Source organism: Manis pentadactyla, chromosome 9, assembly GCF_030020395.1.
Source record: "Manis pentadactyla isolate mManPen7 chromosome 9, mManPen7.hap1, whole genome shotgun sequence".
In the NCBI taxonomy this organism is placed as follows: domain Eukaryota; kingdom Metazoa; phylum Chordata; class Mammalia; order Pholidota; family Manidae; genus Manis; species Manis pentadactyla.
Window position 1 is genome coordinate 6,049,549 of NC_080027.1, and position 20,305 is coordinate 6,069,853.

General features: G+C 43.1%; 1 long non-coding RNA gene across 3 annotated transcripts in view; it reads right to left on the reverse strand.

The window, feature by feature from the left end:
• LOC130684767 (uncharacterized) overlaps positions 1-20,305 on the reverse strand; it is a 183,937-nt gene that overhangs the window by 37,552 nt on the left and 126,080 nt on the right. Inside the window, exon 4 of one of the 3 annotated variants that reach the window (XR_008999090.1) lies at positions 12,664-12,684. The exons of the other annotated variants lie outside the window; for them this stretch is intronic. This is a non-coding gene — a long non-coding RNA (uncharacterized LOC130684767). Of the gene's footprint in view, positions 1-12,663; positions 12,685-20,305 lie in introns of those variants that run through there. 3 annotated transcript variants of the gene reach the window in all.

The window sequence follows — 20,305 nt, forward strand, 5'->3', positions numbered from 1 at the left end:
GCCACCTACGCAGGAGAAGTTCCCACCCAAGGCCACTCCTCTCAAGACCCAAACACACAGCTAACTCACATAAACAAGCACAAAGAATTGAGACTGAGAAGGACACAGAGGAATCAAAGTGCACCTAGTGACAGAAGGTTGACAAAAGTGAGAAAACAGATACATAGACAGACAGATGATTGATATATGGATTGGTTTGATATACATACATATAGATCATAGATTAATTAGATAGATAAACAGACGGTAGTAGGTAGATGATAGATCATAGATAGATAGATAGGAAGATAGATTACATAGATAATTAAAGAGATAGGTACGAAGATAGATAGGAGAGCATCAGACTAAACAAAGCTATCTTTCACTCAAGACCATCTACGTGCTCCCTTACAGGAGAATCACTTGAGATCCATGGACACAGACAAACTGCAAGCCGAAGGGGCGGGGACAGGTACCCTTCACAAGTGAAACTGGGAAACAAACAAACAAACCAATGGATTCTGTTTGAGTCCCCAGAGACAGTCAGAAGAAAATGGCCCTATCTGGCCACCGTGAATTCTTTTTGTTTGGTTTCAGCAGTGCCCAGCCATAGATTTAGTGGTGAAGCGACATCCTTCTCACTTTCTCTCACCTCAAAAACTGAATTGCTGTAATAATATGCATCAGGGCGTTTGAAATCAGTGGGTTTTATGATGTTGACGAATATAAAGAAATAAAAAAAAGATAAAGAGGGAAGTTTGGACAATCAAATAAACAGGTCACACTAAACACAGTCTTTGCTCCCATATGCTCCTGTCTAGAAATAGGTGTTCCTTTTTATTTGTCCATGCTCCTATCATTGGTGAACATGCCAATGTCCCTCAAACATGGTGGTGAGTAAAGCACCAAGTATACATTTCTGTCTACAACAGGCCCAGAGGAAGTACACTTGTGGTCTTCAGTGAGCACTTAGTCAATGAATGTGGCTAAATACAGTTAGCAAGCGAGAAGGAGGTTTAAGAGGACAGAGGACAGAGATACGGGTTAAAGCCCCTGCACCAAAATTTACTGGTTTTATAAGCACAGGCGGCTGACTCGATCTGCAATTGTCTCAGTGAGCCCAGTGCTCTCCCTACGGCCTAGTGACTTTGCAATGTTTTTGGAAGCATAATGTAGGTAAGTGACATAGGTGACATTGTTAACTGTTCTGTACATAAGGATAGATGGGCAGACAGAAAGACGATTGATTCATAGATAGACAGATAGATAGATGACAGATGAGAGATAGATGATACACATGATAGATAGAAGATACGAAGCTAGATAGATGGATAGATAGAGAGAAAGATAGAGAGATAGAAGGATATATAGAAAGATAGGTAGATATAAAGACAGACAGAGCGATAGATAGATACAGATACATATCGATTGACACAAAGCTGTTGCTCATAACCAGGAGATGAATGGGGAAAGCACATAGCTAAACTACAAACAAAAAGGAAGAATGAAATCCAGTTTACAAAGTGCAGTAAGCAGCCATAGGAAGAAAACAAATCCTACCATTTGCAATGTCGTGGATGGAGCTAGACGGTAGTATGTTCAGAGAAATGGGTCAGGCGGACAAAGACAAGTATCAAATGATTTCACTCAGGTGTGGAGTATAACAACAAAGAAAAACTGAAGGAAAAAAACAGCAGCAGACTCACAGAACCCGAGAGTTGTCTAAAAGTTGCCAAAGGGAATAGGACAGGGCAGGGTGGTTCTGAGGGAGGGAAAAGTGCGGGGAGAAAGAATGGGGGCATTAGGATTAGCATGTATATTGCATGGGTTCGGGGGTCATGGCGAGTGCTGTACAACACAGAGAAGACTAGTAGAGATGATATAGCATCTTACTACTCGCTGATTGACAGCGACTGTAACGGTGTCTGTGAAGGGGTACATGGTGAAGGGGTCTATAGCATCCAACTATGCTGATGGACAGCGACTGTAAGAGGTTTTTTGGGTTGGACTTGGTGAAGAGGGAGCATAGTAAACATAATGTTCTTCACGTGATTGTAGATTAATGATAACAAAAAAAGTTTTTTAAGTGCAATGAGGGCACAGCTCAGAATCATCAGAATAAAAGGTCAGGCTCTGAGTGCTACAAACAAAATACACAGGGTTAAAAGAACGGATGAAAACTCAAGAAACCTACGTGCTTCCTTACAGGAGACTCACTTAAGATCCAAGGACACAGACAAACTAAAAGCTGAAGGTGTGGGGACAAGTACCCTACATGAGTGAAACTGAAAAACAAACAATTAAACAAATGGATTCTGTTTGAGCCCCCAGAGACAGTTAGTAGAAAATAGCCCTATCTGGACACCGTGAATTCTCTTTGTTTGTTTTCAGCAGGGCCCAGCCATAGATTTAGTGGTGCAGCAACGTCCTTCTCATTTTCTCTCACCTCAACAACTGAGTTCCTGTAATAATAAGCATCTGGGCCTTTGAAATCGGTGGGTTTTATGATCTTCACGAATGTGAAGTAATAACCACCTAAAGAGGGAAGTTTGGACCCTCAAAAAAACATGTAACTCCACAATACACTCTTAGCTCCCAACTGTTCCTGTCTAGAAATTGGTGTTCCTTTTCATTTGACCCTCCGTCCTATCAGCAGTGATCATGCCGATGTTCTTCAAACATGGTGATGAGCAAAGCAACAAGTTTACTTTTCTGTTGACAACAGGCACAGAGGAAGTATTCTTGTGGTCTTCAGGGAGAACTTTGTCAATGAATGTGGCTAAATACAGACAGCAAGTGAGAAGGAGATGAAAGAGGACAGAGGGTAGAGACACGGTTTCAAGTCCCTGCACAACCATTTCCTGCTTTTGTAGGTACACGGAGCCAACTCGATCTGCAAGTGTCACAGTGAACCCAGTACTCTCCCTATATATTAGTTACATTGCAGGATTTTTGGAAGCATTATGTAGGAAAGTGACATAGGCTATGTGGTTAACTGTTCTGTACACAAGGACAGATGGACAGACAAAAAGCTGATTGATTGATTGATTGAATGTTTGATAGATAGATAGATAGACAGACAGAAAGATAGATAAAGGTACATATCGATTAACACAAAGCTATTTCTCATAACCATGAGAGCAATGGTTGAAGCACACAGCGAAACTACAAGCAAAAAAGAAGAATAAAATCCAGTTTAAAAAGCGGAGTAAACAGCCATAAGAAGAAAACAAATCCTATCATTGGCAATAACGAGGATGGAGCTAGAGGGTATTATGCTCAGTCAAAAAGGCCAGTCGGAGATATACATGTACCAAATGATTTCACTCATGTGTGGAGTACGATAAAAAAGAAAAACTGAAGGAAAAAACAGCAGCAGACACACAGTATCCCGAGAGTGGACTAACAGTTACCAAAGAGAAAGGGACTTGGTAGGGTTTGTGGGAAGGGAGTGATAAGGGCGGGGAAAAGAATGGGGGCATTAGGATTAGCATGAATAATGTGTAGGGTGTAGGGTCATGGGGAGGGCTATACAACACAGAGAAGACAAGTAGTGATTCTATAGCATCTTACTACACGCAGACGGACTGCGACTGTAAACGGGATTTGCCGAGGACTTGGAGAAGGGGGTAGACTAGTAAACATAATGTTCTGCATGTGATTGTATATTAATGAGAACAAAAAAAAATTCAAAGTGCAGTAAGAGCATAGCTGTCAAATATCAGAATAAAAGTACAGGCTTTGACTTCTCCAGTCAAACGACACAGGGTTAGAAGAACTGATGAAAACTCAAGATCACCTACGTGCTCCCTTACTGGAGACTCACATGAGATCCAAGGACACAGACAAACTACACGCTGAAGTGGCGGGGACAGGTACCCTATACAAGTGAATCTGAGAAACAAAGAAAGAAATGGATTCTGTTTGAGTCCCAAAAGACAGTCACTAGAAAATAGTCCTACCTAGCCACCGTGGATTCTTTTTGTTTGGTTTCAACAGTGCCCAGGTATAGATTTAGTGGTACTGCAATGTCCTTCTCATTTTTTCTCACATCAACAAATGAATTGCTGTAATAATATGCATCTGGGCTTTTGAAATCACTGGGTTTTATGATGTTCACGATTGTAAAGAAGTAATAACCACATAAAGAGGGAAGTTTGGACACTCAACCAAACACGTCTCACCACAACACACACTTTGCTCCCAAATGCTCCTGTCTAGAAATAGGTGTTCCTTTTTATTTGTCCCTCCTCCTATCAGTGGTGAACACGCCAATGTCCCTCAAACATGGTGGTGAGTAAAGCACCAAGTATACTTTTCTGACTACAATTGGCCCAGATGAAGTACACTTGTGGTCTTCAGTGAGCACTTAGTCAATGAATGCGGCTAAATACAGTTAGCAAGCGAGAAGGAGTTTTAAGAGGACAGAGGACAGAGATACAGGTTCAAGTCCCTGCACCACCATTTACTGGTTTTGTAAGCACACGCGGCTGATTCAATCTGCAATTGTCTCAGTGAGCCCACTACTCTCCCTACGGCCTAGTGACCTTGCAATGTTTTTGGAAGCATAATGTAGGGAAGTGACATAGGTGATGTTGTTAACTGTTCTGTACATAAGGATAGTTGGGCAGACAGAAAGATGACTGATTCATAGATAGACAGATAGATAGATGACAGATGAGAGATAGATAGATGATACACATGATAGATAGAAGATACGAAGCTTGATAGACGGATAGATAAATAGAGAGAAGGATAGAGAGATAGAAGGATATATAGAAAGATAGATATACAGACAGAGAGAGCGATAGATAGATACAGATACATATCGATTGACACAAAGCTGTTGCTCATAACCCGGAGATGAATGGGGAAAGCACATAGCTAAACTACAAACAAAAAGTAAGAATGAAATCCAGTTTACAAAATGCAGTAAGCAGCCATAAGAAGAAAACAAATCCTACCATTTGCAATGACGTGGATGGAGCTAGACGGTAGTATGTTCAGAGAATTTGGTCAGGCAGAGAAAGACAAGTGTCAAATGATTTCACTCATATGTGGAGTATAACAACAAAGAAAAAATGAAGGAAAAAAAAGGCAGCAGACTCACAGAACCCGAGAGTTGTCTAAAAGTTGCCAAAGGGAATAGGACAAGGCAGGGTGGTTCTGAAGGGAGGGAAAAGTGCAGGGAGAAAGAATGGGGGCATTAAGATTAGCATGTATATTGCATGGGTTCGGGGGGACATGGTGAGTGCTGTACAACAAAGAGAAGACTAGTAGAGATGATATAGCATCTTACTACTCGCTGATTGACAGCGACTGTAACGGTGTCTGTGAAGGGGTACATGGTGAAGGGGTCTATAGCATCCAACTATGCTAATGGACAGCGACTGTAAGAGGTTTTTTGGGTTGGACTTGGTGAAGAGGGAGCATAGTAAACATAATGTTCTTCACGTGATTGTAGATTAATGATAACAAAAAAAGTTTTTTAAGTGCAATAAGTGCACAGCTCTTAATCACCAGAATAAAAGGTCACGCTCTGAGCGCTGCAAACAAAAGACACAGGGTTAAAAGAACGGATGAAAACTCAAGAAACCTACATGCTTCCTTACAGGAGACTCACTTGAGATCCAAGGACACAGACAAACTACAAGCTGAAGGTGTGGTTATAAGTACCCTACACGAGTGAAACTGAAAAAAAAACAATCAAACAAATGGATTCTGTTTGAGCCCCCAGAGACAGTCAGTAGAAAATAGCCCTATCTGGACACCGTGAATTCTTTTTGTTTGTTTTCAGCAGGGCCCAGCCATAGATTTAGTGGTGCAGCAACGTCCTTCTCATTTTCTCTCACCTCAACAACTGAGTTGCTGTAATAATAAGCATCTGGGCCTTTGAAATCGGTGGGTTTTATGATCTTCACGAATGTGAAGTAATAACCACCTAAAGAGGGAAGTTTGGACCCTCAAATAAACATGTCACTCCACAATACACTCTTACTCCCAACTGCTCCTGTCTAGAAATTGGTGTTCCTTTCCATTTGACCCTCCATCCTATCAGCAGTGATCATGCCGATGTCCTTCAAACATGGTGGTGAGCAAAGCAACAAGTTTACTTTTCTGTCGACAACAGGCCCAGAGGAAGGATACTTGTGGTCTTCAGGGAGCACTTTGTAAATGAATGTGGCTAAATACAGACAGCAAGTGAGAAGGAGAAGAAAGAGGACAGAGGGTAGAGACACGGTTTCAAGTTCCTACACAACCATTTCCTGCTTTTGTAGGTACACGCAGCAAACTCGATCTGCAAGTGTCACGGTGAACCCAGTGCTCTCCCTAATTATTAGTTACATTGCAGGATTTTTGGAAGAATTATGTAGGAAAGTGACATAGGCTATGTGGTTAACTGTTCTGTACACAAAAACAGATGGGCAGACAAAAAGATGATTGATTGATTGATTGATTGATAGATAGACAGACAGATAGATAGATATAGGTACATATTGATTAACACAAAGCTATTGCTCATAACCATGAGAGCAATGGTTGAAGCACATAGCGAAACTACAAACAAAAAAGAAGAATAAAATCCAGTTTGAAAAGTGCAGTAAGCAGCCATAAGAAGAAAACAAATCCTATTATTGGCAAATACGTGGATGGAGCAAGAGGGTATTATGCTCAGTCAAATAGGCCAGGCAGAGAAATACATGTACAAAATGATTTCATTCATGTGTGAAGTAGGAAATGAAAGGAAAAGTGAAGGAAAAAACAGCAGCAGACACACAGTACCCGAGAGTGGACTAACAGCTATCAAAGAGAAAGGGAATGGGTAGGGTTTGTGGGAAGGGAGTGACAAGGGCGGGGAAAAAGAATGGGGGCATTAGGATTAGCATGAATAATGTGTAGGGTGTAGGGTCATGGGGAGGGCTATACAACACAGAGAAGACAAGTAGTGATTCTACAGCATCTTACTACACGCTGACTGACAGCGACTGTAACTGGGATTTGGCGAGGAATTGGTGAAGGGGGTAGACTAGGAAACATAATGTTCTGCATGTGATTGTATATATTAATGAGAATAAAAAAATTTCAAACTGCAGTAAGAGCATAGCTGTCAAATATCAGAATAAAAGTACAGGCTTTGACTGCTCCAGTCAAAAGACACAGGGTTAGAAGAACTGATGAAAACTCAAGATCACCTACGTGCTCCCTTACTGGAGACTCACTTGAGATCCAAGGACACAGACAAACTACAAGCTGAAGGGGCGGGGACAGGTACCCTAGACAAGTGAATCTGAGAAACAAAGAAAGAAATGGATTCTGTTTGAGTCCCCAGAGACAGTCACTAGAAAATAGTCCTACCTAGCCGCCGTGGATTCTTTTGTTTGGTTTCAGCAGTGCCCAGGTATAGATTTAGTGGTACTGCAATGTCCTTCTCATATTTTCTCACATCAACAAATGAATTGCCGTAATAATATGCGTCTGGGCTTTTGAAATCAGTGGGTATTATGATGTTCACGATTGTAAAGAAGTAATAACCACATAAAGAGGCAAGTTTGGACACTCAACCAAATACTTCTCTCCACAACACACACTTTGCTCCCAAATGATCCTGTCTAGAAGTAAGTGTTCCTTTTTATTTGTCCCTCCTCCTATCAGTTTTGAACACGCCAATGTCCCTCAAACATGGTGTTGAGTAAACCACCAAGTATACTTTTCTGTCTACAACAGGCACAGAGGAAGTATACTTGTGGTCTTCAGTGAGCACTTAGTCAATGAATGTGGCTAAATACAGATAGCAAGCGAGAAGGAGGTTTAAGAGGACAGAGGACAGAGATACGGTTCAAATCCCTGCACCACCATTTACTGGTTTTATAAGCACACGCGGCTGATTCGATCGGCAACTGTCTCAGTGAGCGCAGTGCTCTCCCTACGGCCTAGTGACCTTGCAATGTTTTTGGAAGCATAATGTAGGGAACAGACATAGGTGATGTTGTTAACTGTTCTGTACATAAGGATAGTTGGGCAGACAGAAAGATGATTGATTCATAGATAGACAGATAGATAGATGACAGATGAGAGATAGATAGATGATACACATGATAGATAGAAGATACGAAGCTAGATAGATGGATAGATAAATAGAGAGAATAATAGAGAGATAGAAGGATATATAGAAAGATAGATAGATATACAGACAGACAGAGCGATAGATAGATACAGATACATATCGACTGACACAAAGCTGTTGCTCATAACCCGGAGATGAATGGGGAAAGCACATAGCTAAACTACAAACAAAAAGGAAGAATGAAATCCAGTTTACAAAGTGCAGTAAGCAGCCATAAGAAGAAAACAAATCCTACCATTTGCAGTGACGTGGATGGAGCTCGATGGTAGTATGTTCAGAGAAATAGGTCAGGCGGAGAAAGACAAGTACCAAATGATTTCACCCATGTGTGGAGTATAACAACAAAGAGAAACTGAAGGAAAAAAACAGCAGCAGACTCACAGAACCCTAGAGTTGACTAAAAGATGCCAAAGGGAAATGGATTGGGCAAGGTGGTTGTGAAGCGAGGGATAAGTGCGGGGAGAAAGAATGGGGGCATTAGGATTAGCATGTATATTGCGTCGGTTCAGGGTGGCATGGGGAGGGCTGTACAACACAGAGAAGACAAGTAGAGATTCTACACCATCTTACTACTCGCTGATTGTCAGCGATTGTAACGGGGTGTGTGTGGGGTGACATTGGGAACGGGTCTACATCATACATCTCCGTTCTTTGACAGCAACTGTAAGAAGTTTTTGTGGGGGACTTGGTGAAGGTGGAGCTTAGTAAACATAATGTTCTTCACATGATTGTGGGTTAATCATAACAAGAAAAATTTTTTAAGTGCAATAAGGGCACATCTCTGAATCATTAGAATAAAAGGACAGGCTTTGAGAGCTCCAAATCAAAAGACGCAGTGTTAAAAGAAGGACAAAAACTCAAGACCACTTATGTGCTCCCTTACAGGAGACTCACTTGAGATCCAAGGAAACAGACAAACTACAAGCCTTATGGGTGAGGACAGGTAGCCAACACAAGTGAAACTAAAAAACAAACAATCAAACAAATGGACTCGGTTTGAGTCCCCAGAGACAGTCATTAGAAAATAGCCCTATCTTTCCACCGTGAATTGTTTTCTTTTTTTCATTCGAGCCCAGCCATAGATTTAGTGGTACAGCAACATTCTTCTCATTTTCTCTCACCTCAACAACTGAATAGCTGTAAAAATATGAGTCTGGCCTTTGAAATCAGAGGGTTTTATGATGTTCATGAATGTAAAGAAGTAATAACTATATAAAGAGGGAAGTTTGGAGACTCAAATAAACACGTCACTGCATAACACACTCTTTGCTCCCAACTGCTCCTGTCTAGAAATTGGTGTTCATTTTCATTTGTTGTTCCATCCTATCAGCGGTGATCATGCCGATGTCCCTCAAACATGGCGGTGAGCAAAGCACCAAGTTTACTTTTCTGTCAAAAACAGGCCCAGAGGAAGGATACTTGTGGTATTCAGGGAGACCTATGTCAATGAATATGACTAAATACAGTCAGCAAGTGAGAAGGAGATAAAAGAGGAGAGAGGACAGAGACACGGGTCCAAGACCCTGCAGCAAAATTTCCTGGTTTTGTAGGAATATGCGGCTGACTCTTCTTGCAATTGTCTCGGTGAACCCAGTGCTTTACCTGCAGCCTAGTTAGCTTGAAAGATTTTTGGAAGCACAATGTAAGGAAGTGACACAGGCTATGTTGTTAACTGTTCTGTACAAAAGGACAGATGGGCAGACAAAAAGATGATTGACTGATTTATAGACTGAAAGATAGATAGACAGACAGATAAATAGATAGATAAAGGTACATATCGATTAAAACAAAGCTATTGCACATAACAAGGAGAGCAATGGTGAAAACACATTGCGAAACTACAAAATAAAGAGAAGACAGAAATCCAGTTTAAGAAGTGCAGTAAGCAGCTGTAAGAAGAAAACAAATCCTACCATTTGCAACAACGTGGATGGAGCTAGAGGGTAGTATGCTCAGTGAAATAGGCCAGGCAGAGAAAGACAAGAACCAGATGATTTCTCTCTTGTGTGGAGTATAACAACCAAGAAAATCTGAAGGAAAAAAATAGCAGCAGACTCACAGAACCCGCGAGTGGACCAACAGTTACCAAAGGGAAAGGGACTGGCAGATTGGCTTGGAAGGGAGGAATAAGGGCGGGGAGAAAGAACCGGGGCATTAGTATTAGCTTATATAATATGTGTGCTGGGAGGAGCATGGGGAGGGCTGTACAACACAGAGAGTACAGTAGGGATTATACACCATCTTACTACACACTGATGGGCAGTGACCTAAGAAGTTTTAGGGGTGGATGGTGAATCGGAAGCCTAGTAAACATAATGTTCTTCACGTGATTGTAGAGTAATGATAACAAGAAAATTTTTTTAAGTGCAATAAGGGAACAGGCCTCAATCATCAGAATAAAAGGACAGGCTTGAGTGCTCCATCCAAAAGACACAGAGTTAGAAGAAGGGATGAAAACTCAAGACCATCTATGTGCTCCCTTACAGCAGACTCACTTGCGATCCAAGGACACAGACAAACTTCATGCCGAATGGGTGGAGATAGGTACCCTACACAAGTGAAGCTGAGAAACAAACAAACAAATGGATTCTGTTTGAGTCCCCAGAGACAGTCCGTAGAAAATAGCCTTATCTCGCCACCGTGAATTCTTTTTGTTTGGTTTCAGCAGTGCCCAGCCATAGATTTAGTGGTACAGCAACGTCTTTCTCATTTTCTCTCAACTTAACAACTGAATTGCTGTAATAATATGGGTCTGGGCCTTTGAAATCATTGGGTTTTATGATGTCCACGAATGTAAAGAACTAATAACCAGGTAAAGAGGGAAGTTTGGACACTCACATAAACACTTCACTCCACAACACACTCTTCTCTCCCAACTGCTCCTGTCTAGAAATCGGTGTTACTTTTTATTTGTCCCTCCCTCCTATCAGGGTTTATCACGACAATATCCCTCAAACATGGTGGTGAGCAAGCACCAAGTTTACTTTTCTGTCGACAAATGTCAAAGATGAACGATACTTGTGGTCTTCAGGGAGCACTTAGTCAATGAATGTGGCTAAATACAGTCAGCAAGTGAGAAGGATATAAAAGAGGAGAGAGGACAGAGACATCTGTACAAGTCCCTGCACCACAATTTCCTGGTTTTGTAGGTACACTTCTGACTCGACCTGCAAGTGTCTCGGTGAACCCAGTGCTCTCCTTACGGCTTAGTTACCTTGCACGATTTTTGTAAGCATAACGTAGGGAAGGGACATAGGCTATGTTGTTAACTGTTCTGCATACAAGGACAGATTTTCAGATAAAAAGATGACTGATTGACTGAATGATAGATAGATAGACAGGCAGATAGATAAATATAGGTAAATATTGATTAACACAAAGCTATTGCTCATAACCAGGAGAGAAATGGTGAAAGCACATAGCGAAACTACAGACAAAAGAGAAGACAGAAATCCAGTTTAAAAAGTGAAGTAAGCAGCGTTAAGAAGAAAACAAATCCTACAATTTGCAGCAACGTGAATGGAGCTAGAGGGTATTATGCTCAGTGAAATAGGCCTTGCAGCGAAATACAAGTTCCAAATGATTTCACTCATGTGTGGAGTATAACAGCAAAGAAAAACTGAAGGAAAAAAACAGCAGCGGACTCACAGAACCCGAGAGTGGACTAACAGTTATCAAAGGGAATGTGACTGTGCAGTGTAGGTGGAAAGGGAGGGATAAGGGCAGGTGAAAGAAAGGGGGCATTAGGATTAGCATGTGTAGTGCGTGGGGTCTTTGGCACATGGCGAGGGATGTACAACACAGAGAAGACAAGTCAAGATTCTACAGCATCTTACTACACGCTGATGGACAGCAACTGTAACTGGGTGTGTGCGGGGGGACATGGTGAAGGGGTCTACAGCATCCAACAATGCTGATGGATAGTGACTATAACGGGTTTTTTTGGGAGGAATTGGTGTACTTGGTGATCATAATGTTCTTCGAGTGATTGTAGATAATGATGACAAAAAAGATTTTTTAATTGCAATAAGGAAACAGCTCTCAATTATCAGGATAAAAGGAAAGGCTCTGAGTGCTCCAATCAAAAGACACATGGTTAAAAGAAGGGATGAAAACTCAAGAACACCTACCTGATCCCTTACTGGAGACTCACTTGATATCCAAGGACGAAGACAAACTACAAATTGAGGGGTGCGGACAGGTACCCTAAACAAGTGAAACTGAAGAGAAAAAACAGGAAAGATATGTGTTGATGGGATTAATGATGCAGGCAGACATGAGAGTGGATGCAGAAACCTTCTCCCAAGATCAAAACCACATAAATACGTACTATATGGAAATAGAACAACTATAACAAATCGTGGAAGAGCAGCAGGGAGGAACGCTGCTGTGGCAGCCTGTCACCTCAAGGAGAAGTGTAAAGTACAGCCGTGGAGATGTGCTCTCTGAGCACGAACGTACCGTACATGTGGTGCGTATTGGAGGATCGGTGGGGTTGGAAAGCAAAGGGAGGCAAAAGACTTCGAGAGACTTGAGGTTCCAGCCCCTTGTGGGACAACACAGGGTACCACATCCGGCCGCTGTTTGACAAAAGATAGGCGGACAGTCTGAGAGACTTCCTAACCGCGAGAGAACTGCTAAAGGGGCAAGGCTTCCACACGACTTGCCATTCAGGAGAAAGGACAGGTGCGCCAAACTGCGCGGGTGCACTCTGCCTCGAAGGTGGGTTAGCTTTCAGGAGCTCAGGTCGCTCCATCCCCCTGGCTGGCCACGCAGCTCCAAGGCCCCTTACCGTGCTGTGACTGGTACATGGCCTGCCTATCCGCCATCACCGGCCTGCAAAACGGCCGCCCTCACCTACGGCAGCTTCTCCCTGCATGCTCTGCACTCTGGCCCTGGCAGTGGAGATGGGCACTGTGGCCGGGAAGCAGGAAAGACCTCTTTACTCCCGGCGGAGTTGGGCACCGGCACTGCTCCCCTTGGACCCCTGCCATCCAACCAAGGGCTGTGCATCTCCAGAGAGTAAAGCTTCTGGTAGCTAGAGTGCACCACCTACAAATATGAACCTTCAAGGGAAAATGGTAACTGACCTCAAATCAATCTTCGTGAGAAAGAGATCTCAAAATAAACATCAGGAGCATGCTCAGGGAGCTACAGAAAACAAAACAGTCAATGTCTCTCGAACGCATTTCTCTCTCTACTCTCTCTCTCCAGGAAGCGCTGCTGAGGCCCTGTTCCGAGAGGGGTGCTGCGACTGCCCGGCAGCAACAGCACAGCTCTCGGGTCCACCCCGGCCAGTGCCAGTACAGTCCCACACGGGCTCTGACTGAACTGCAAACAGGGGACGCCGCACGTCTAACTCCGCAAGAAAGACATCAGTGCCGCATGCTAGCTTTCCCATCAATGGCTAGAGGTTACGTGGCTCCATTGATACCAGGTGACATCAACACCCCGGGCTTCATCTCCTTGGCAATCTTTTTTACCTATGACTCGTGAAAGCAGCACATGGAAAGATACAACATACCAGTCTCCACACCACCTCACCTCTCAGTTTTACGCTAGAAGTTCCTGCATCACAGCTTCTCATCTTCATTCCAGTTTTCTTGGCTTGTTGGTCTTCTTAAAAAAAATTTAGTCAGATTGAGAATGAAGTGGTAGGCGGTATAGTAAGATTCTGTTTGACCACCATCAGTAGAACCAAAGGCATCCTTCTGTATGGGAGAATATATTCACTGATGACATATTTGATAAGGCACTGCCATCCAAAACATGTATCAAGAGCTCATGAAGCTCAACACACAAAATGCAAATAAATACAATTACAAAATGGGCAGAGGATCTGAACAGACACTTCTCCACAGAAGTAATTTCAGGTGGCCGACAGGCACATGAAAAGACGCTCCACATTGCTAACCATCAGAGAAATGCCCATTAAAACCTCAATGGGGTATCACCTCACACCAGTTAGGATGGCCACAACCCAAAAGTCAGACAACAACAGATGTCGGCAAGGGTGTGGTGAAAGGGGAACCCTCCTACACTGCTGGTGGGAATGTCAGTCAGCTCAACCATTGTGGAAAGCAGTATGGATGATCCCAAAAAAAACAAAGAACAGAAATAAAATCTGACCCAGGAATTCCTCTCCTTGAATTTACCCTAAGAGTGCAGGAGCCCATTATGAAAGAGACAGATGCACCCCTATGTTGATCCAGCACTCTTTACAATACCCAAGAAATGGAAGAAACCTAAGTGTCCATCAGGAGATGAATGGATAAATGCCCTGGCCAGTGGGGAGGAGTTCAACAAGGGCTCGAGGGGAAGTTAAACTGGATGAGAGACAAACCAGACACAAAGAAGGAGACCAAGTCGAAAGTCTGATCAAGGTCTCAAAGTTTATTGTTACAAGGTAGATTATATAGGAGCTAGGAGGGGGAAACGGCCCGAGCTGAATTGGCAAGGATTATCTAGGTTGCTAGGATACCTAAATGAAGAATGTTCTCTGGAAAAGATCATGGGTGGGGCATTACTGAGAAAAGACAGAATGTTTTACTAAGGAGGAGATGTTATCACAGCAGCTGCTTAAACTCTATCCCAGCGTCTAATCTCAAGCTGGTCAGTTGATCTTTCCTAAACGGGGCAGAAATTAGAGGCCTAAGGGAAAAGGGCGAGACCATTGTTTCTATGTCCTATGGCTCCTGATATCTCCTCCCTTCTTTTATAGAAAAGAAGTGGAGGCCCGCTATTTAGCGGTGGGCATTAACCAATTGGGGGAGTAGTGACTTGGCTCCTCCGAGACTCCCCATTTATGGGGGTCAATGTTGGCCCTTGGTATCTTTTGTGGAGAAGAGGAAGGGCGTATTTATTTTAGATACTAACCTCCATGCAAGCCAGGTTTTTCTCTCAGGGAATTCAGAGGCGGTTCATGGACCTTCCTTGCAATGCTTAGCTTCGCAACCACATTGGTGCCCATATCGCACTCACTTTATTGTGAGCTGATATGCATAGGTCTGTATCCTATACAGCTTCTAAAGGAGGGGAGTCATCTGGCACATCATAGCCTTGGTCCACCAGGACAAAATGGTGACAGTGGAATTGTATCTGTCTGCCGAGGGCAGTATTGATCTGTTCTTTAATGAAGGTGGTAATTCTCTGGAAGGCCCAAGGGCCAAGGGAGAGCACAAGCATGAGACTAAGGAAGGGTCCTAGTATAGGGAGAAGATAAGGAAGAAACCTGTTCATCCCAGTCCATAGGGTATTTTCAAACAGTTTTTCCTTTCTTTGCACGAGATCTTCTTGGAGTCTTTTTATTTTGTCACGAACTACTCCAGACTTGTTTGCGTAGAAGCAGCATTTCTTTTCTAAGGCTAAGCAGATTCTGCCTTGTTCCACGGTGAGAATGTCTAGGCCACGCCTGTTCTGTAAGACTACTTCTGCAAGGGAATCTATTTGGTCTAGAAGATCTTGTAAGGTTCCGCGAAGTAGGTGAAAATGAGAGTTGATGGGCTTCATCTTTTTATAAGGTGCTGTTAAGAAGTGCGAATATGCCAACAAGGATCCAGTAAGTGGTAACAACAATAGTCTGCTGTACAAGGGTGCACTGGGGAGGGGTGGAGGCGGCAAGTCGTATGCCTCTGATAAAGGCAAGGACTAAACCGACGGCCAGAATCTATGGAGAGAAGAAGAAAAAGGATGTCTCAGGGGATGTCACCACCTTGAACAGTTGGATAAGATTTTTAAAAATCTTCTGGTAAATCTATTGGTTTAATCAAACGTTCTGGCAGCCAGCGAGCAGCTCCTTCTTTGTTGTCAAAAACACAGAGCAGATCCCCGGCCCCATATGAGTATGGGCTCGTGGCCATTCCAATGGGATGTGAGGTTGTCTCTCCAAATGACAGTGGCATAGATTTATCATGTTGTGGGTGCCAAAGGTGACCAGCTGCAGATTTGCTATGAGCATCCAAAGATAGAAAATTAAGAATAAACAAGGCATGGTGAAGAATATTTCTTGGAGAGCCTTTCATGGGATATAAATCGCCCATTTTTAATTTGGGGAAGGTATGTTTAATAGTTAAGTGGGCTCGTTTTTACATTCCCTTGACCTTGGGGATTTTATGGTATGCCTGTAACAGGCTTAATTTGTAATTGGCGACAAAATTCTTGGAAATTTTTTCCAGTATATCCAGGACCATTAGCAGTCTTGATAATCTCCGGTTTTCCCATGACACTAAGACAATTGAGTACATGAGCAATAACGTTTTTTGAAGCTTCTCCAACGTGGAGGCTGGCAAAAATAAATCCACTAAAGGTATCTACAGTAACATGAAGATATTTAAGATTTCCGAATGAGGGGACGTGTGTTACATCCATTTGCCAGATCTCATTGGGAACTAGGCCCCTAGGGTTCACACCCAAGTGAGGAACAAGCAGGAGAGTGACACAATTTGCACATTGTTTAACAATCTGACGGGCTTGTTCTCTAGTAATTTTAAAAAGAAGACGTAAGGTTTGAGCAATATGGTGGTGTAAAGAGTGAGCTTCTTTGGCTTGAGCCGCAGGATCAAGCTCAACGAGAAGACAAAGTTGGGTAGCTTTATCGGTCACAGCATTGCCTGTGGCTAGAGGTCCAGGAAGAAAAGAATGGGCAAGAATATGGCTTATATAAAAGGAATGTTGCCTGTAATGTATGCACTGCTGGATGGAAAAAAATAGAGGGGTGGCGTCTGTAGTGGGTTTTATATAGAGCACGGTCTCTAAAAGGGGAATGGATTGAGCAATATAAGCACTGTCATGTATAGGTTAAATGGAGTATTTGGGAGTTGTTGAAAAACTTGTAAAATCGCAAAGAGTTCAACCAATTGAGTGGAGTGGAATGTGGATTGTAGGGAGGTGGTTTGATTATCTATGGTGAAGGCTGTCACTCCATTGGAGGAGCCATCGGTGAAAACTAGGGGGACATGAGGAAGGGGTTGGGAGGAGGTCAATGTAGGGAAAACAAATGGTTGGGTCCTTAGAAAATGGAGAAGCTTGTTAGCAGGGTAATGATTGTCAAGGGCTCCCTGAAAAGAATTGCAGGATGTTGCCCATTCATCGTCATTCTCTATCAACCACTGGATTTGGGTAGGGGAATAGGGTAGGATAATTTTGTCAGAGTCTTTTCCAAATATTTTCCTGCTGTGTTCGCATCCGATTTTTATCAGTTCAGCCACCCAGGAGGTATAGGGGATAAGGACTTTGGCTGGGAAGGCAGGTAAATGGAACCAAAAAAGATGACCCTCTTGCCAGAACACTCCGGTGGTTGTAAAATCAGTAGCACAAATGACTAGGAGAAGAGGCTTCTCATAAGAGATAAAGGTGACCCTTTGGTTTAGAATTGCAGCTTCCACTGCTTTAGGGCTTCTAGGGCGGGGGCTGATAATGAGCGACTCGAAGTAGGATCTGGGTCCCCTTGAAGAATATTAAACAAGGGTTTAAGCTCTCCAGTAGTTAGCGTGAGATAAGGCCTGAGCCAATTAATATCTCCTAGAAGTTTCTGAAAATCATTTAAAGTTTTTAAGCAAACGGTTCTAAGTTGAACCTTTTGTGAAAGAATCTTATTATGAAAGAGTTCAAAGCATAAAAGCAAGTAAGGGGGTTTTAATTGAATTTTATCAGGGGCTATCTGAAGACAGCTCTGGTAAGGGCCCTAGAAAGCTATTGGGAATAATCAAGGAGTTCAGTGGGGTTAGGACGAGCCATGAGGATGTTGTCCATGTAATGAATTAAATATGTAGAAGGCCATCTTTGTCTAAATGGGTCTATAATTTGAGCTACAAATTTTTGGCACAGCGTAGGGCTGTTTGCCATTCCTTGGGGCAGAATTTTCCATTGGAATCTTGGCATAGGGCCTTTAAAATTAATCACCAGCAAACTAAATGCTAAATGCTTGCAGTCTTTAGGATGTAGGGGGATTGTGAAAAAGCAATCTTTTAGGTCAATTATGATTTCACAGTATCCTGCAGGAATCGCCACAGGAGTGGGAGGCCTGGTTGAAGAGCCCCCATAGGTATCATAGCTTTATTAATTTTTCTAAGATCTTGAAGTAACCTCCATTTTCCTGATTTTGCCTTTATGACAAAAATAGGAGTATTCCGGGGGATGGTGGTAGGCTCGATATGGCCTGCAGCAAGTTGTTCCTGTACTATCATTGTGGCTGCAGCCAGTTTTTCAGAAGTTAAGGGCCATTGATTAACCCATACAGGCTATGTTGTTTTCCAGGATATTTTATCTGCATGGGGTACAGGCATGTCAAAGGCCGTTAGGGTAAATTTTCATAGCCAATTCCAGCATGATCAGTTTTTATGGTGACCGGGACGGGCTCTTTTGAGCCCTGAGAGTGTTTGCCCAACCCTTGCCCAGGGCGAAAGCCTTGATTGAGCATCTGGTGAGTGACTAGTTCATTAGGGCTGCACATAATGAGCTTCACTTGTGAGAGAATATCTCTGCCCCAGAGATTGATAGGTAGGCCTGCAACCACGTAGGGCTGGACAGTACCATGATTGCCTTCTTCCTCTTCCCATTGAATAACTTTTTAGCTTTGTAGGGGGTTGGAGGTCTGCCCAATACCTCTACGGTGAGTCATGGAAGCGGTGAGAGGTCAAGATGAAAGCCAATCCTTACTGGAAATAATTGTGGCATCCGCGCCAGTATCTATAAGGCCTTCAAAGGTTTTACCTTTTAATTTTAAGTTAAGAAGGGGTCTTTTTTGAGTGATCTATTGTGCCCAATAAACATCTGATGATCCAAACCCATGGGGGCGTCTCTTTTGCTTATAGCTAGGATTTTTATCATCGAGGGGGAGTAATATTAATTGAGCAATCTGTTGGCCAGGGGAAATGGTAATTGGTACCTGAAAGGCTGTAGCCATAAATTTAATTTCTCCAGTATAATCGTTGTCAATGACTCCTGGAGAAATAGTGAGGCCCTGAATAGTGGAGCTGGCACGACCCATTATAAGAACAAAGGTGCCTTGCGGCCAAGGGCCAAAAATCCCCATTGAAAGAATCTGATTTCCCATTTATGGGGTCAATATTGACTGGGAGGTGGAACAGAGGTCCAGTCTTGCGCTACCGGCTGTTGCTCCGGAGAGGAGAGTGATGATGGATTTTGGACTGACTGGGAAACGAACCTGATGACACAAGGGTTCTGACCTGGGTAGGTTTTGGGGCCCTGGGGTGGGCCCTTTATCAAGTTTCCCTGTTTCAGAGGCAGAGGATTACCCTGTATATCAGCCTTGGAGCGGCATTCGGAGGCCCAATGCTTACCCCATTTGCATCGCGGTCACAGGAATGATGGGAGCGAACGTTCGGTCCTAGGGGCTGTGCACTCTCTTGAAAAATGACCTGGTTGCTTGCAATTAAAGCAGGTCTTGGGCCTGGCTCCCTGAGTAAACTCTTTAAGAGCTCGTCCTATGGCTATTCCGATATTGCGAGAGGTTGGGTCATCGGCACAAAGTTTTATAAAATCATTGAAATTTTTGCGCTGTGATGGGGACGCATAGCTGCTTGACAAGCTGAATTAGCATTTTCAAAAGCAAGATGTTTAATGAATTCATTATCTGTTTCCTCCCTTCCCATGAGGCGTTCGGCGGCCTCTGTAAGGCGGCCTATGAATTCACTGTAAGGTTCCAGCGGCCCTTGTCTAACCTTGACAAGAGAGGTGATAACTGACCCTTTAGAAGGGAGGCTCTTCCAGGCCTTAAGGGCTGCATGTTGGATTTGTGTGAGTAAGCCTGGAGAAAACTTAGCCTGTTTTTCATTTGTGTCATAGGGGCGATTGCTCAGAAGTTTGTCTAACATATAGGATTTGAAGGACCGCTGGCAGATATATTGAGGTTTGCAGTATCCTGGCATCTTTCCGTGTAATCAGCTTTCCATAAGAGAAACTCACCTCTTGTTATGGTGGCTTTAGTTAACATGCCCCAATCATTAACTGTAAGCCAGCCTTCGCTTAGAGACTCTAACAATGAAATAGTAAGGGGGGCAACAGAGCCATATGAGGAAACAGCATTCTTTAAAACTTTTATACTTTTAAATTTAAGGTGGCGGTTCTGCTGGGTCCTAATGGTTGAAGTTGCATTCTCGTCCTCTCTCTCAGTGTTTTCTGACTCAAGCTGGGCAATAGGCTCTTCTGCATCCGTATCTGCCCCTTCTGATTCTCGTGGTT